We start from the raw sequence: 15,393 nt of genomic DNA, 5'->3' as shown, positions 1-15,393 counted from the left end.
ACTTGCCACCAGGATATACTAACACCAACTAACCACTAAAAGACGTGACCCACTATCAGTAATTTCCATACATACAGACAAAGAAGGACACCCCACATATTTTAGGACAGGTGAAACAAAGACGCCGACAAGGATTCTTGGACGCATGCCATTCTAACCAGAACTCCTCCAATAAATATATAGGATCTAAATCAATTTTGGGAATGTTCTAAGGAAGGGTCACTTGACCCGAAATGTTAACTCTAAGTTTTCCCCATAGATGCTGCCAGACCTGCTGAGCTTTTCCAGCAATTTCTATTTTTGTTTCTAATTTACAGCAGCTGTAGTTCTTTTATGGGGAGTATCCTATTGGTGATTTTGCGAGGTTTAGCAACTCACCTCTGTCCACCTAACCTTAAAACAGTATAGGTACTGTTGATTTTGGCTTGGTGCTGTGTTACCTCTCTTCAGTGGTGAAGGCCACTCAAAAATGTAGAGTACAGGGCAAAACTCAAATAGCTTTTCAGTTTTATTTTCAGTGGTGTTGGTAATAGTTACCTGCCACTGTGCTAATCTCTTTTACCAAAGGAATTTGAGTGCTTGCTGAGTTATAAGTGACATTAAATTCTCCTAGTTTTCTTGAGACCAGCATGATTCAGTTTGTTATATCTGTGCAGAATGTTTGTGACATTCCAATTTCAAGTGAGCAAAAAATTAAAATTTTGGGGGCAGTTGTAGTCCTTACTACTTTCTCAATAATGCTTGTGACTGTGTTTTCCACGAGCCTTAATGGCCCTTCTTTTGGGTTTCAGGGCTATGGTGATGAACAACACCTTTCTAATCCTGCGTCTGCATCACTGGGTCTGTTGAATGGAGAAATTCCTTTCAGGAGTAGGTGAGCAATAATTCTTTGTCGCAGATTGTTTGCTATTGAGCATTCCGGTCATGTGCAGAAAAGAAAGACAGACAGTCCTGTGTTGCAAGTGGGTTCCATATCAGAGTCCGCTTGTACATCGGCTCGCAGTACAGAAAAATATAAAGCAGTCGTTCATGACAACAGAAAATGTTCATATGTCCGGTCTTTAAAATTATATCACTATGGGCTTGCATTCGTAAGTTAGATTTTCTTAAATCAGGTACCCCATGTATGTACTTCAGCTGTTTATTACCATGGCCTAGATACCGGTGGATATGAGAGGCCAATGTCCAGTTCTCTAGTTGCTGTACCATTCTGTTTTGGCTATTTACATTGGTAATGTGAATGGCTGGGTACTTAGGTGATAAACTGTGAGAAACATTGCCAACCCAAACCTTATAAACATCCATGACTTGTTATTCAAAGGAAGGGTGATGAACTTTCAGGATTTCTTAAACTTTGGTAATTAAATCCTTAATGTGTGGCCTTATTTATTTTCACTTGCTATCTAGCAGAATCTGAACTTCTCTTCTGGTGTGGAATAGGTTCTGAAAGATGTGTTCCTTTTTGATTATTTGCAGTTGAAATTCCTTGAGGTCTTATTTTAGATGATTTGTACCAGACCAGTTCTCTAATTTTGGTTCATTATTAGAGATCTTTTTATTGAAAGATCAGAAAATGCTTTTGAGATCAGAATACTGCTTTCAGGTATTTTGTCATCTAGTTGATACTAGCATGCTCATTTTTCACTAACTTGATATGCACCAGTCCAGCATATGTAACTTAGCATGAACTACTCGTGTCAGTTGAAATTATTCAAAATTTTTGTAATCTTCCAAATGAGAAGCAATATGGCTGCTGCAAAAATAAGTGCTGTAGATGCTAAGCATTGAACACAAATGAAATTACTGGAAACTGTCCCAAGTCAGAGAGCATCTGTGGTGAAAGTGAAAAGATTAATCTTTTTTTGTGCATACCATTATTGGAACAAATAACTCTTTACTAATTCATTTTGAGTTTGGTCAGTTTCTGTACTATAGTCTGAACTGAAAGGTGCTGCTGACTTTTTTTTTCCGTTCCTGGTTTTCATTTGTATCCAGGGAGTACTACTTCATTTCTAAGGTGACTGCTTAAGTGAATGAGCGTAATGTTCGGGTAGAGCATTCTCTCATTGCTAGGTGCAAACACCACTTGTTTGTTCCAAGCATCAAATGATTTAATGGAAGAAATTCGACAAACATTTCAGTAGCCAGCATTGTCTTGTGTACATATATTGTTTCCTCTGAAGTACCCAAGGAAATTTATATTGTCCTAACTGTCACTGTGTAAGATGTTCAATCTTGCTCAAATAAGAAATTGAATCATGAATATTTCTAGTCCAAATTTCTCTAATGAAATCAGCGTTTCAGTAATACGTTATTGGGGAAGCTGTAATGCTGTTTTCAGCAAGTGAAAGCTATTTGTCCTCAGAATGGATGATAAGCCAAATTAAATGCAACTTGTTGGCTGCTGCTTAGCAATCTGGATGTTGAGGAATCTATACCAATCAATTGCCACAGTGGTTAGCATTGCGGGGCACAAGTTCAATTCTGTGTGCGTGTCTTCCCTCCTGGGTAATCCAGTTTCTTCCCATAGCCTAAAGATGTGCAATTTAGGTGGATTGGCCATGTTAAAATTGTCCACTGTGTTCAGGGCTGTGTAGGTTAGGTGGGTTAGCCACGAAAAATGGAGGGATAGAGTAGGCGGTTGGGTCTGTGGGACGTTGTTCGGAGGTTTAGTGTGGGCTTGATAAGCCGAATGGCCTGATATTCCAGTTCACTATGCAAAAATGCGAATAATACCAGATTTCAACACTGAACTGGAATGTGTTTTAATGCTTGAACTAAAAGTTGTATTGGTGCTTCTTCAGAATTTGTATGGCTGGATTACTAAGGCACTTTTTAGGTGTTTCTGAAGTGCAGTGCCTAGAATACTCTAAGACAGAACGAGTCTGTTGAATGTCGATCATGTCCTTGTTTCGTATTCAAATGACTCAATTTGCAATCTGGTCTCCATCTCTACCTGTCGTTTACTCTTCTCCTCCCCCGCCCCCAATACCATCTTCAGTGCACATAACAACATTTTCCTAGCTAAAATTAATTCTAAGAAGGGTCACTAGACCCAAAATGTTAACTGTGCTTCCTATTTGAAATTCCCATCTAATTTTGAAATTAATAATGAATTATTGAATGTGTCAGCTTTGTCTTATGCACCAATATACTGGCCTTGCTTTCATTTCAGGATGGGAATGTGTATAGTAGCCACCTTCACAAGCCTAAAGAAATTAGTCATTTACGTGGGATAGGTTGGGATGGGACAAGTAGTGATTAACCGGAGGGTTGGCATTCCTCCAATGTGAGGAGAGGTTGAGAAGTAGAGACCTTCGGGAACCTCAGTGGGGAACTGAACCCATGCTGTTGATGTTACTTAGCATTGTGAGCTAGCCAGTCAACTGAACTAAGTGATTTTGATATGATGAATGGCCTGGCTCAGTGACTAGTAGTTAGTCAAGTTACTAACTTGCAAGTTCAGCCACACGATTTAGTAAACTAATTTTTTTTAATCAAACAAGATTTGGCAAGGGCTTTATTAAAATAGGAAGTAAACAAAGTTTCCTGGGTTCGCAACTACTACTTCACTGCATCTAGGTGAGAATACAGATATGGAACCCAATTATATATCCTTTCAGCTGAAAAATAGTTAATAGCAATGAAACTTTTTGGCCAGGAAAAAGAAATCCTTAGCTGATATTTGAATAAGGCAAGTCTAATCCAGAAAAACACAGTTAAGAACTTTTGGGATGTTGCTTTGAAGAAATTTGCATGTTAGTAACTTGACTAATCACTGATCCACACCATTCGTTATATTAAAATGTTTGTGACTGATTTTATTCAGAAGGTTTTGCGAACTCTTCATTACTGTTTGAATGTGGAGTTGGTTAGCTCAATTGACTGGCAAGCTTGCAATGCAAAGTAACATCAACAGCATGGGTTCTGTTCTTGCACCAGCTGAGGTTACCATGAAGGACTCTACTTCTCAAACTCTCCCCACGTCTGAGGCATGGTGATCCTCCAGTCCCATCCTGACCAACCCCACTACGCATAAATGACTACTTTTTTTTTCAAATTGCGAAGGTAGCTGTGCACACATCCCTGCCAGCTGCATAAGACAAAGCTGCTGGGTCCAGTATATAATAAATTGAGATTAGCAATGAAAGGGAAATTTCAAATGGAAAGCACAGTTAACATTTTCGGGTTCAGTGACTCCCCTTCAAAGCTAATTTTAGCTATGAAAAGGTTAGTAGTATGCTGTTATGGGAGTAGTAAATGATAGGGAGATGGAGCCCAGATTGCAAATTTTGAGTCATTTTGAGTATGAAACAAGGTGGTCATGACAGACATACAATAGACTTGTTCTGTCTTGAGTAGTAATCTGGGCACTGCACTTCAGGAACATTTAAAAGTGTTCAAAAGGATCAGGTAAGATTCATGGAAATAGTCCCTGTAATTAATCCTGAGCTTTTACTTTTACTTGAACTGGCAGCCAGAGTGGCAGAATAGAATAAAGATATGGTGTTTGCTCCATGTAATCAGAGTTTGCTAGCTAAGCCTTAATATGTATGCTGATCAGCTGGGTATCCAATACCTGTAGGTAATATGAATGGGGTTGGGGGTAGTAGGCAAAAAGAATTGCAGCAGATAACTTGAGTCAGTCTCCTTTTAAACATTGTATTTACGTGATGTGTTTGATTTAATCCCATAAATATATTGCCTATAGTGGAGCTCCTCTTAACTTTTTAAAATACCTTGTGCTAAAATAAATAAGCCATGTTATTACAGCAGATAACTGAGTAATTGCTGAGTTTAAACAATGATGTGACTTTAATGCCCAGATTTTCCAATAGCCAGCTATTAGTTTCTGCAGTATAGATGGAGTTGTGCATCAGGGCCTATGGAATTTTTGACAAACTCCAAGGATACTGCTCAGGAAATTGAATAGAGACAAAACAAAAAGTGCAGATGCTTGAATCCAAGGTAGACAAGCAGGAGACTGGAAGAACACAGCAAGCCAGGCAGCATCATTAGGTGGAGAAGTCAACATTTTGGGTGTAACTCTTCTTCAGGACTGGGTTGGTGTAGGGGGAGGGTGCAGGGTGGTGAGGTAGGGTTAGGTGAACACAGGTAGAGGGTATGACTTAGTTGGCACATCCTCTCCTAGTCCTGAAGAAGACCTGAAATGTTGACTTCTACAACAGAAAATTGAATCATCCAGCAGATAATTCCCTCTGCCTGGAATCCTCAAAGCATTCATTTTCGTCTGAATATGGAGGGTTCCATTGTAGTTAATAGTTACCCAGGAAAAATTAGAGAATTTTTTAAAAAACTGGTCTAACAGATGTAACTGCTTCTTAGTAACAACTGAGAATAACTGACTATTTACCCCATACAACTCAGCTCCACCTTCTCCCAACTGCGGTCCTTACACCCTACATCTGAACCGCATCTTCGGGTGAATGTTTGTAGCATTTACATGGGTTTCCTCAACCTGCGCATTTTTGGACTCTGAAGTCAATTGGCCGAAGTGTCCATGGATGAGTAGCTAGATGGATTAGCCATGGGGAATGCAGGGTTAGGGATAGAGTAAGGGTTTGGGTCTGGGTGGGATACTCTTTGGAGTGGGCTTATTGAGCCAAATGACCTGCTTTCTTGCTGTAGGGATTCTATGATTGTAGAATTATGCCTAGAATAAGGTTTTTTTTATTGTTAAAAGATCCAGCCTCTACCACTCTGAAATAGAATTCTGTACTCCAATGAGCTTGAGAGAAAAAGATCTCCTAATCTGTTTTAAAGGGAAGACCTATAATTTTATTCTTCCTAACAAGAAGAAACTAGCTGTGAGTATCCACCCAATCCACTCCTGTTCCAATAAAGTCACCTCATTTTCAAACATGAGCTCAAAGTGAAGGACAAGAGGCAAAGCATAACAGCTTAAGTATAGAAGCACCATGACTCATATATTTTAATAATACTCATTTGCATTTGTTTTTCAATCTATGCAGCAAACAGTATGGTTGTCCAAAATCTATCATCCTCTTCAGTTGGCATCAAGTAACTGATTAAGTTCTTTTTCCTGAGATTCTTGCACATCTTATGCAACTGCAATACACCAATTTCTGTGGATAACCAAAATTTTATTAAGCAAGTACAAATTGTGGAGGAACCCTTAACACGCTTGACATGGCTTTGCAAGCATTGCAAAGGGATCTCTCTCTGAACAAAGGAAACAGTTCTTCTTTATACAGCACAAGTGTTTCACCTTAGTAATGCCCACAACATGACCCTCAGCCGTTCCTCTGCAGTCACATGCCACTTAACACAATGTAATGTAAATCATCCCTTAATGGCCAGATCTGTTGTGAATTGTTTAATAACTGCAGGAAGTAGTCAGAATTTTAATTGCAATGTTCTTATTGATTTGAGTGGGGATAATAATATAATTCTTTTTACTGAGTAACTAAGAAATGGCCATGCAAATGGCTCTGAATGGCAAGGGGTGGGAATATAAGTTGCTTACATTCTACCCATAAGACAGGGGCATACCACTCGAGCCTTGGGCCATCCAATTTCCTCCAGGTTAGCAGAGCAAATTAACTCTTTAATATCTCAAAGTATTCAAAATATAATCAGCTGAAGCCTGTGTGATCTAATAATTTCTTGATAGTAATCTACCAGTTTTGCTACAGCACTATAATATGTTACTTGTCTGTCTTGACACTTTTTTTTGGAGTTCATATTTTGGATAATTTGACCTGTTCTTTCTGACTGTTAGGATATGAAGTATTGAATCAAGTGCAGTGAAACAGTTTCTTCTGTGAATAGTTTTGCATGTGACCAGTGCAGTCTGTCACATACAAACAAGAACAAGGAGCTGGAGCAGGCCATTCAGCCCCTTGAGCCACCTCAGTTTTTAAGATGATGGCTAATCTCTCTGTAACCACAAATCCATATCCCACAACAGAACAACCTCAATTATCCAAATTTTGGATTATCTGAACGAGATCTCATGGTTCTGTAAAAATGCCATCTGTTATCTGAATTCTGTGATCCAAACAAAATATACCTTGCCTCTCATTCAGATAGTCAAGGTCAGCCTGTACTCTAGTAACCTTTTACCATTGTGATTGTGTGACTCCCTATTTTTAAATGGTGGTCTTTCAATTCTAGAATGTGTCTCATAAGAGGAAACCTCCTCTTCACAGCCACCCTGTGAGCATTCCTCAGGATCTTGTGTTCAGTCAAGTTGTCTCTTTTACTCTTTTTAAACTTAGCAATTTCAAGCCTAACCTGCCCAGCCTTTCCTGAAAATAGCCCGGGTATTGGTCTGGGAAACCATCTCTGAACTGCCTCCAAAGCATTTACAATCTCGTTGTAAATGGTGAGACCAATACAATATACTGTTCTCGACATGTGACCTCACCAATATCTTGTGTAAATGAAGCATAACCACCACCTTTTCGTTGCTAAAACTGCTTGCAATAAATTGTTTTAATTAGCTTTCCTAATTGCTTGCTGTCCCTACATACTAACCTGTTGTGATTCATGCAGTAGTTTCATGTCTTATCACATCTTTGCCCACTCACTTATTTGTATCTTTGTCCCCTGTTCATGTCCTCTTCAAAACTTAGTTCCCTATCTTTGTGGCCTCTGCAAATTTTGGCAAATGTCTTCATCGAAGTTATTTTTCTCCATTATAAATACTTGAGTTTCCAGTACTGATTCTTGAACCATTGACTTGCCAATCTGAAAAAGACCAATTTTTGCCTAGTTTCTTAATCTCTTTTCCATGCTAATATGATATTACCTACACCATGAGCTCTCATTGATTGCTTATCCCAAATTGTTCTTGTTATATCACTTGAATCTGTCCTGGTGGGTGAGAACATGTCCAGGGATAGTGATAGTGTCTGGGAATTGACACGATTCTGAAAGTTTTACCTTGTCACGCAATTGTCTGACTAGTCTGTGGGATAGCTGTCCCAATTTTGATAAGCTCTGACATTTGTAAGGAAGTTTTTTGCTGGATTAATGGGGCTAGGTTTGTCTTTGTCATTGTCATTTCTGGTACCTCAATTGATTGTGTTCTGAAGACAGTCTAGAATACTAACATTACGCCTTGCTATATTACTTTTAAGGTGAGGGTTTGCCACAACTCTTGTCAGTCTGTATCCTTTATATCACTGTCTGCTATGTGTCTTCCCTTTCTATTCTATGGTATAGCATGTTTATAACTAAGTTTCACAGCTCTCAATACTGTCGGCTAAAGGTTTTGGTTTTGTAGAACACCTTGGAGTCCCACAGCAAGGAAACAGACCCTTCAGTCCAACGAGTCCATGCCGAGCATAATCCCAAATTAAACTAGTTCCACCTGCTTGCTTCTGCCCATATCCCTCCAAACCTTTCCCTTACCTATCCAAATGTTTTTTAAATGTTGTAATTGTACCCGTATCCACCACTTCCTCAGGATCATTCGGGAGGCAGATGGGGGGTTATTGAGAGGAGTTACAGGGAGGTTATCACTCCTAAGGTACAAGAAAAAGGCAAATGAGTTACAGTCAGGACGGAAAGGGAGCCAGTTGGCAGTGCAGGGATCCTCTGTGGCCATTCCTCTCAACAATAAGTATACCGTTTTGGATACTGTTTGGGGGGAGGTGGGGGAGAACTTACCAGCGGGGAGCAGTGGGGTACAGGGCTTTGGCACAGAGTCTGTCCCTGCTGCTCATAAGGGAAAGGGGAAGAGGAGCAGAGCAGTAGTCATTAGGGATTCCATTGTTAGGGGGACAGATAGGAGGATCTGTGGGGACGAGAGAGACTCACGGTTGGTGTGCTGCCTCCCAGCTGCCAGGGTTCGTGATGTCTCTGATCGTTTTTGGGATCCTTAAGGGGAAGGTGGAGCAGCCCCAAGTCATGATCCACATAGGCACCAGTGACATAAGTAGGAAGAGAGATGGGGATTTAAGGCAGAAATTCAGGGAGCCAGGATGGAAGTTTAGAGCTAGGACGAAGGCGTTGTTGTCTCTGGTTTGTTGCCAGTGCCACGTGCTAGTGAGACAAGGAATAGGGAGAGAGGACTTGAACACGTGGCTACAGGGGTGGTGCAGGAGGGAGAGTTTTGGATTCTTGCATAATTGGGGCTCTTTCTTGGGTAGGTGGGATCTCTACAAGCAGGATGGTCTTCATCTAAAGCAGACGGGTTCCAATATCCTGGGGAGGAAGCTCGCTAACGCTATTGGGGTGGGTTTAAACTAATCCAGCAGGGGGATGGGAACCAAAATTGTAGTTCGAGTATAGAAAAAGTTGAGAAAAGGGATCCAAAATCCAGTTTCAGGGACGTAAGATGGCATTGGCAAGCAAGAAGTTGATTTGAAGTGTGTCTACTTCAACATCAGGAGCATGTGGAATAAGGTGGGTGAACTTGCACCATGGGTTGGTACCTGGGATTTCGATGTGGGGGCCATTTCGGAGACATGGTTAGAGCAGGGACAAGAATGGTTGTTGCAGATTCTAGGATTTGGATGTTTCAGTCAGAACAGAGAAGTAAGAGGGGGGGATATGGCATTGTTGGTCAAGGACAGTATTACAGTTGCAGAAAGGATGTTTGGGCACTTGTCAACTGAGGTAGTATGGGCTGAAGTTAGAAACAGGAAAGGAGAGGTCACCCTGTTGGGAGTTTTCTACAGGCTTCTGAATAGTTCCAGAGATGTAGAAGAAAGAATAGCAAAGATGATTCTTGATAGGAGTGAGAGACAGGATAGTTGTCATGGGGGACTTCAACTTTCCAAATATTGACTGGGAGCATGATAGTACGAGTACTATAGATGGGTCAGTTTTTGTCTGGTGTGTGCAGGAGGGCTTCCTGACACAGTATGTCGACACGCCAACAAGGGGCGAAGCCACATTAGATTTGGTACTGAGTAATGAGCCTGGCCAGGTGTTGGACTTGGAAATAGGTGAGCGCTTTGGTGATAGCGATGACAATTCTGTTATGTTTACTTTAGTGATAGAAAGGGATAGGTGTATACCACTGGGCAAGAGTTACAGCTGAGGGAAAGGCATTTCTGATGTGATTAGGCAAGACTTGGGAAGCATAGGATGGAGAAGGAAACTGCAGGGGATGGATACATTAGAAATGTAGAGTTTATTCAAGGAAAAGGTGCTGTGGCCTAGATAAATACGTACCTGTCAGGCAGGGAGGAAACTGTAGAGTGCGGGAACTGTGGTTTATGAAAGAAATGGAATCTCTCTTCAAGAGGAAGAAGGCTTATGTTAGAATGAGATGTGAAGGCTCCATTAGGGTGCTTGAGGGTTATAAAGTAGCCAGGAAACACCTAAAGAGAGAGCTCAGAAGAGCCAGGAGGAGACATGAGAAGTTGTTGGCGGATAGGATCAGGGTAAACCCTAAGGCTTTCTATAGGTATTTAAGGAATAAAAGAATGATGAGAGTGAGATTAGGGCCAATCAAGGATAGTAGTGGGAAGTTGTGTGTGGAGTCAGAGGAGATTGGGAAGCACAAAATGAATATTTTTCGACAGTATTCACTCTAGAAAACTACAATGTTGTCGAGGAGATTACTGAGATACAGGCTACTAGACTAGGTATGATTGAACACTGGAGGATAGTAAATGTGGTTCCCCTGTTCAAGAAGGGGAGTAGAGATAATCCTGGTAATTCTATACCAGTGAGCCTTACTTCAGTTGTTGGTAAAGTGTTGGAAAAGGTTATAAGAGATAGGATTTATAATCATCTAGAAAAGAATAATTTGGTTAGGGATAGTCGGCACAGTTTTGCCTCACAAACCTTAGAGTTCTTTGAGAAGGTGACCAAACAGGTAGATGAGAGTAAACCGGTTGATGTGGTGTATATGGATTTCAGTAAGGCGATCGATTAGGTTCCCCACAGTAGGCTATTGTACAAGATACGGAGGAATGGGATTGTGGGAGATGTAGCAGTTTGGATCAGTAATTGGCTTGCTGAAAGAAGAGAGGGTGGTGGTTGATGGGAAATGTTCATTCTGGAGTCCAGTTACCAGTGGTGTATCGCAAGGGTCACTGTTGGGTCCACTGCTGTTCGTCATTTTTATAATTGACCTGGATGAGGGCATGAAGGATGGGTTGGTAAATTTGTAGACTATATTAAGATAGGTGGAGTTGTGGATGTTGTAGGTTACAGAGAGACATAGATAAGCTGCAGAGCTGGGCTGAGAGGTGGCAAATGGAGTTTGTGCGGACTAGTGTGAGGTGATTCACTTTGGTCGGAGTAACTGGAATGCAAAGTACTGGGCTAATGGTAAGATCCTTGGTAGTGTAGATGAGCAGAGATCTCGATGTCCAGGTACACAGATCCTAGAAAGTTGCCACCCTAGTTGACAGGGCTGTTAAAAGCTAAAACACTGTATGCCTTCTTATTAATAGAGAGACAGAGTTCCGGAACTCTGAGGTTATGCTACAGCTGAACAAAACTCTAGTGCGGCCACTCTGGAGTATTGTGTACAATTCTGATCACCGCATTATAAGAAGGATGTGGAAGCTTTGGAAAGGGTGCAGAGGAGATTTACTCGGATGTTGCCTGGTATGGAGGGAAGGTCTTACGAGGAAAGGCTGAGAGACTTGAGGCTGTTTTCATTAGAGAGAAGAAGGTTGAGAGGTGACTTAATAGAGACATATAAGATAATCAGAGGGTTAGATAGGATGGACAGGGAGACACTTTTTCCAAGAATGGTGATGGCGAGCACGAGGGGGCATAGCTTTAAATTGAGGGTTGATAGATATAGGACAGATGTCAGAGGTAGTTTCTTTACTCAGAGCAGTAAGGGTATGGAATGCTTTGCCTGCAACTGTAGTAGATTTGCCAACTTTCAGTAATTGGTCATTGGGCAAGCATATGGACATACATGGAATAGTGTAGGTTAGATGGGCTTCAGATTGGTATGACAGGTCGGTCCAACAGTGAGGACCGAAGGGCCTGTACTGCGCTGTAATGTTCTGTTCTAAACTTCTGTCAAGTCACCTTTTCAACCTCCTACACTCCAGTGGAAAAACATCCCAGCCTATCCAGCCTATCCAGCCTTTCTTTACAACTTAAACCTTCCACTTCAATGTCAAGGTAATAAATATAGATCAAAAAGCTGGTCTTATTAATGTTCCATTGTTGTGATCAGATTGGTTTGGTACCGTCCTCTTATTTGGATCAAAGGGCCAACTTAATAGTGGTAGAGGAACTGTTCAGTGAATCTGAGAAGAAACTCTTGCCTTTAGTTTCCTGCATATTAGCCAATTAAACTTGATTGAAAGTTGTGCACTGTTATTTACTTTTAGAAAACCATAGGGTCTTCATTCTACAAGAATCTAAGATGTTCTGCCTTTTTGCCACCAAGTTCTGATGGTATCATCTGAGTGGAACTTAATGCGTTCTCTGACGTTGATTATTTCAGAACCATTACCTTATACAATATTTCTTTATCTCACCAAGCTCTGTTCTATTGGGTAACATTTATACATTTCATGTGTATAATTACAGTTACTCTTCTCCATCTCTCCCTAAGTCTCTGCATTCACAAATTCAGGAAGTCTGGCGATTTTCACAATTCGAGAACATATTCTCTTTAGGCTTTGAAGATTGGCAGGTGAATGACTTGAGGACTGTTACAAGAACAGTAGCGCCTCGACTTACAAACTTAATCAGTTCCGGGGACCCAGTTTGCGAACCGAAAAGTTCGCAAACTGAATCAATTTTTCCAATTGTTCGGATAGCCGTTCAAATGCTTGGATGGCTGTTCACAGCACAGGCGCCAAAGACAAACTGAATAAGATCATGCGGGGCCCGCGAACGCTTGCGTTCAACAAGCGTGTAGCAAAGCAGAACAGTGAAACCATGTGGTTGCACACAGGCTTTTTGCATTCGTACCTTCGTTCGTACCTTGCTTCAACGTATGTATGAAATTCAAAACTTTACGTACAATCCTGTTCGTAAACCGATTTGTTCGTGAACAGGGTTGTTCGTATGTCGAGGCGCTACTGTACTTGCCAGTAACATCATCTGGAGACCTTTTCCTTCATAGAATGTGGCTGCTGTATTAAAACATTTTGTTTTTGCAGCATCCTGCATTTCTGCACCAAGCCATGTTTTCTTTTGTTTTGATTCTGTGGATATTGGTCGTATTAACTTGAACTGATTTATATTCAGCCTGTCTTCTATACAAACAATTAATTACTCTAAGTCTGCTGATATTGAACATCCATGTTAACTTTTTTCTTTTGAATTAGTTTGAACATGTTTGTTTGCTCTGTGGTTGTCCTATTGGTGACTCCAACATATTCACATCCTAAGTAACACTAGTTGACATTTACTGCTGATTTAACTCTACCATTGATATTGATAACTCTTCCTTGAGAGATGATTTGAAATATTTCTCCTAAAATTTTTTTTAAATCAAACCTCCAAGTTTATATTACAACGTTTTTTTTTCCCTGGCTGAGATGGAGCCTAAACAAATGAGTTCAAGGATCCTATTTTATTGTAATGGCTTCAAACGTAAAGTCCAGTTTGTGGCATTTCACGAAATACCTTTTTTTTTAAAAGTCTATATACACCTCATTCACATTTGTTTTAACTTCAGTCAAGTTAAAAATGATTTGCTTTCAGCAAATCTATATTGGTTTTCCTTAATCCATAAGCATCTGATACCTTGTTTTCTCGTTGATTCTCATTTTAAATTTATTTTGTTTTTGACTGCACTTCTACTTTCAGATGTAGGTAAATTAATGAACTGAGCTTGTTTTCATAATGAATTTCCCTTTGTTCTTGGGATCTTGTTTGTTACAGTTAATACTTTTCTCAGTACATCATATCTGTAATTCCCTTCCCCCTTGTTAAGATATCATCTCTATGACTCTTCTTTCTGAAAACCGGAGATAACCAGAACATGAAATGTTAGTGTTAGAAATTAACACCAGCTTTATTCGGAATATTCTTTGTTATACTATAGTAAAATGGAAGACTTGGATTCTGGGAGTTAGTCACATTAGCTTGCTGCAGCAAAAAAATCTGAAAGATGTTGAGAGAAACTGCTAGTGTAAAAGTGGAATGTAGATGTTTGAGATGAAAAAAAACACTGCATGTAGAAGCCTATTGAGATGGTTACTACAAAGGGCATTACTTGGATTGTAATATTTGCAACAGCTGTGTAAACCACTGTTGGTCAGTCAAAGGCAGGATCACCAACCATAAGACTGACTGACTGACTGACTGACTGACTGACTGACTGACTGACTGACTGACTGACTGACTGACTGACTGACTGACTGACATTGAGGAGAATGAGGGGTTAATTTACTAAGTGCCAGAATGAAGCAAGGTCATTCTGATTAGACTGTCAGTGGGAAAATCTAGGACCCAGACCAGAATAAGCATGATGAAACAAAGCAGAGAAAAAAAGTCCAGCACCAAAAGCTGCAAGATATGAGTGATAAGGGAAGCATACCAATGCCAGAGTTTATTGTTCTGATTGTATTAATTTTACTACTTTATGTATGACTACTTTCATTGTAGGTATTGTGGTGGGGCAGCTTTTAAAACTTTTTTCATTTGCTATTATATGATTCATCTGAACTTCTGACTGTTTAATACCAAGTATGACATCAAATAGCCCCCAAACCACAAATTGGCTCTAAGTATTTTTTCTGAAATACGTTGGATATAATATTCACTTTAAAGCTACACAGCAACCTGATGCACAAATCAGCTGTATTAAATTGCTGTGTATACAGCAAAAAAGCCATGCATTTAAATCACCTGTGCAATAAAACTACAGGTGATATTCCAAGAACAAACCAGGAGATACTTGATTTATTTATTGCCATGTGTGTCTTGTTACAAAATAGTGATGTGTTGTGTAATGTCGCTAATCCACCATCTTAAGACAAAAAAGTACAATGTTAAAGCAGAAAAATGAAGAAAAAGATTTTTATTTTGTTTCTCATTGTATGGTATTCTGTGCTTTGCCTAATTAGTAATCCCATTCATTTCCCAGTTACTGAGCTAGGTTAAAGGCTTCCATGCTTTGTCCATCTGAAATTGAACAATCTAATTTCGATTTTCCTTATGTGAAGGATGTACCGTTGTGGTGTCACCTGGCCTCTTGCCTACCTATTTAATTGAGGGCTGCTGACATGTCCTCACATCTCAATTGCTATGCTAATCACATTTCTTCTAAACTACTGTACTTCTCTGCAGCACTCTAATCTCTCTGGTCTAACTTTAACAGTTGTCAATGACCTGGTATTGTCTGGCAGTTGAACCTCTTCCCAGTACACGGTCTCCATTACTACTTGAAATGCTCCTATTCTTTCTGCCAGAACTCCCAATCAAGTCTCCTTCAAACTGTTTAAAATCTCTGGGCTTTCT

At 40.1% G+C, this 15,393-nt stretch overlaps 1 protein-coding gene across 5 annotated transcripts in view; it reads left to right on the top strand.

Moving 5' to 3' along the window:
- The window catches only part of pkp4 (plakophilin 4), a 231,376-nt gene that overhangs the window by 19,414 nt on the left and 196,569 nt on the right, over positions 1 to 15,393 (top strand). For 3 of the 5 annotated variants that reach the window (XM_060827225.1, XM_060827227.1, XM_060827223.1), the window contains one exon: positions 792 to 874. The exons of the other annotated variants lie outside the window; for them this stretch is intronic. The gene's annotated coding sequence lies outside the window, so the exon portion shown is untranslated. The remainder of the gene's footprint in view (positions 1 to 791; positions 875 to 15,393) is intronic. 5 annotated transcript variants of the gene reach the window in all.

Source organism: Hemiscyllium ocellatum, chromosome 7, assembly GCF_020745735.1.
Source record: "Hemiscyllium ocellatum isolate sHemOce1 chromosome 7, sHemOce1.pat.X.cur, whole genome shotgun sequence".
In the NCBI taxonomy this organism is placed as follows: Eukaryota; Metazoa; Chordata; class Chondrichthyes; order Orectolobiformes; family Hemiscylliidae; genus Hemiscyllium; species Hemiscyllium ocellatum.
Note: the sequence above shows the minus strand (reverse complement) of the source record. Positions and strands in the feature narration are given on the sequence as shown.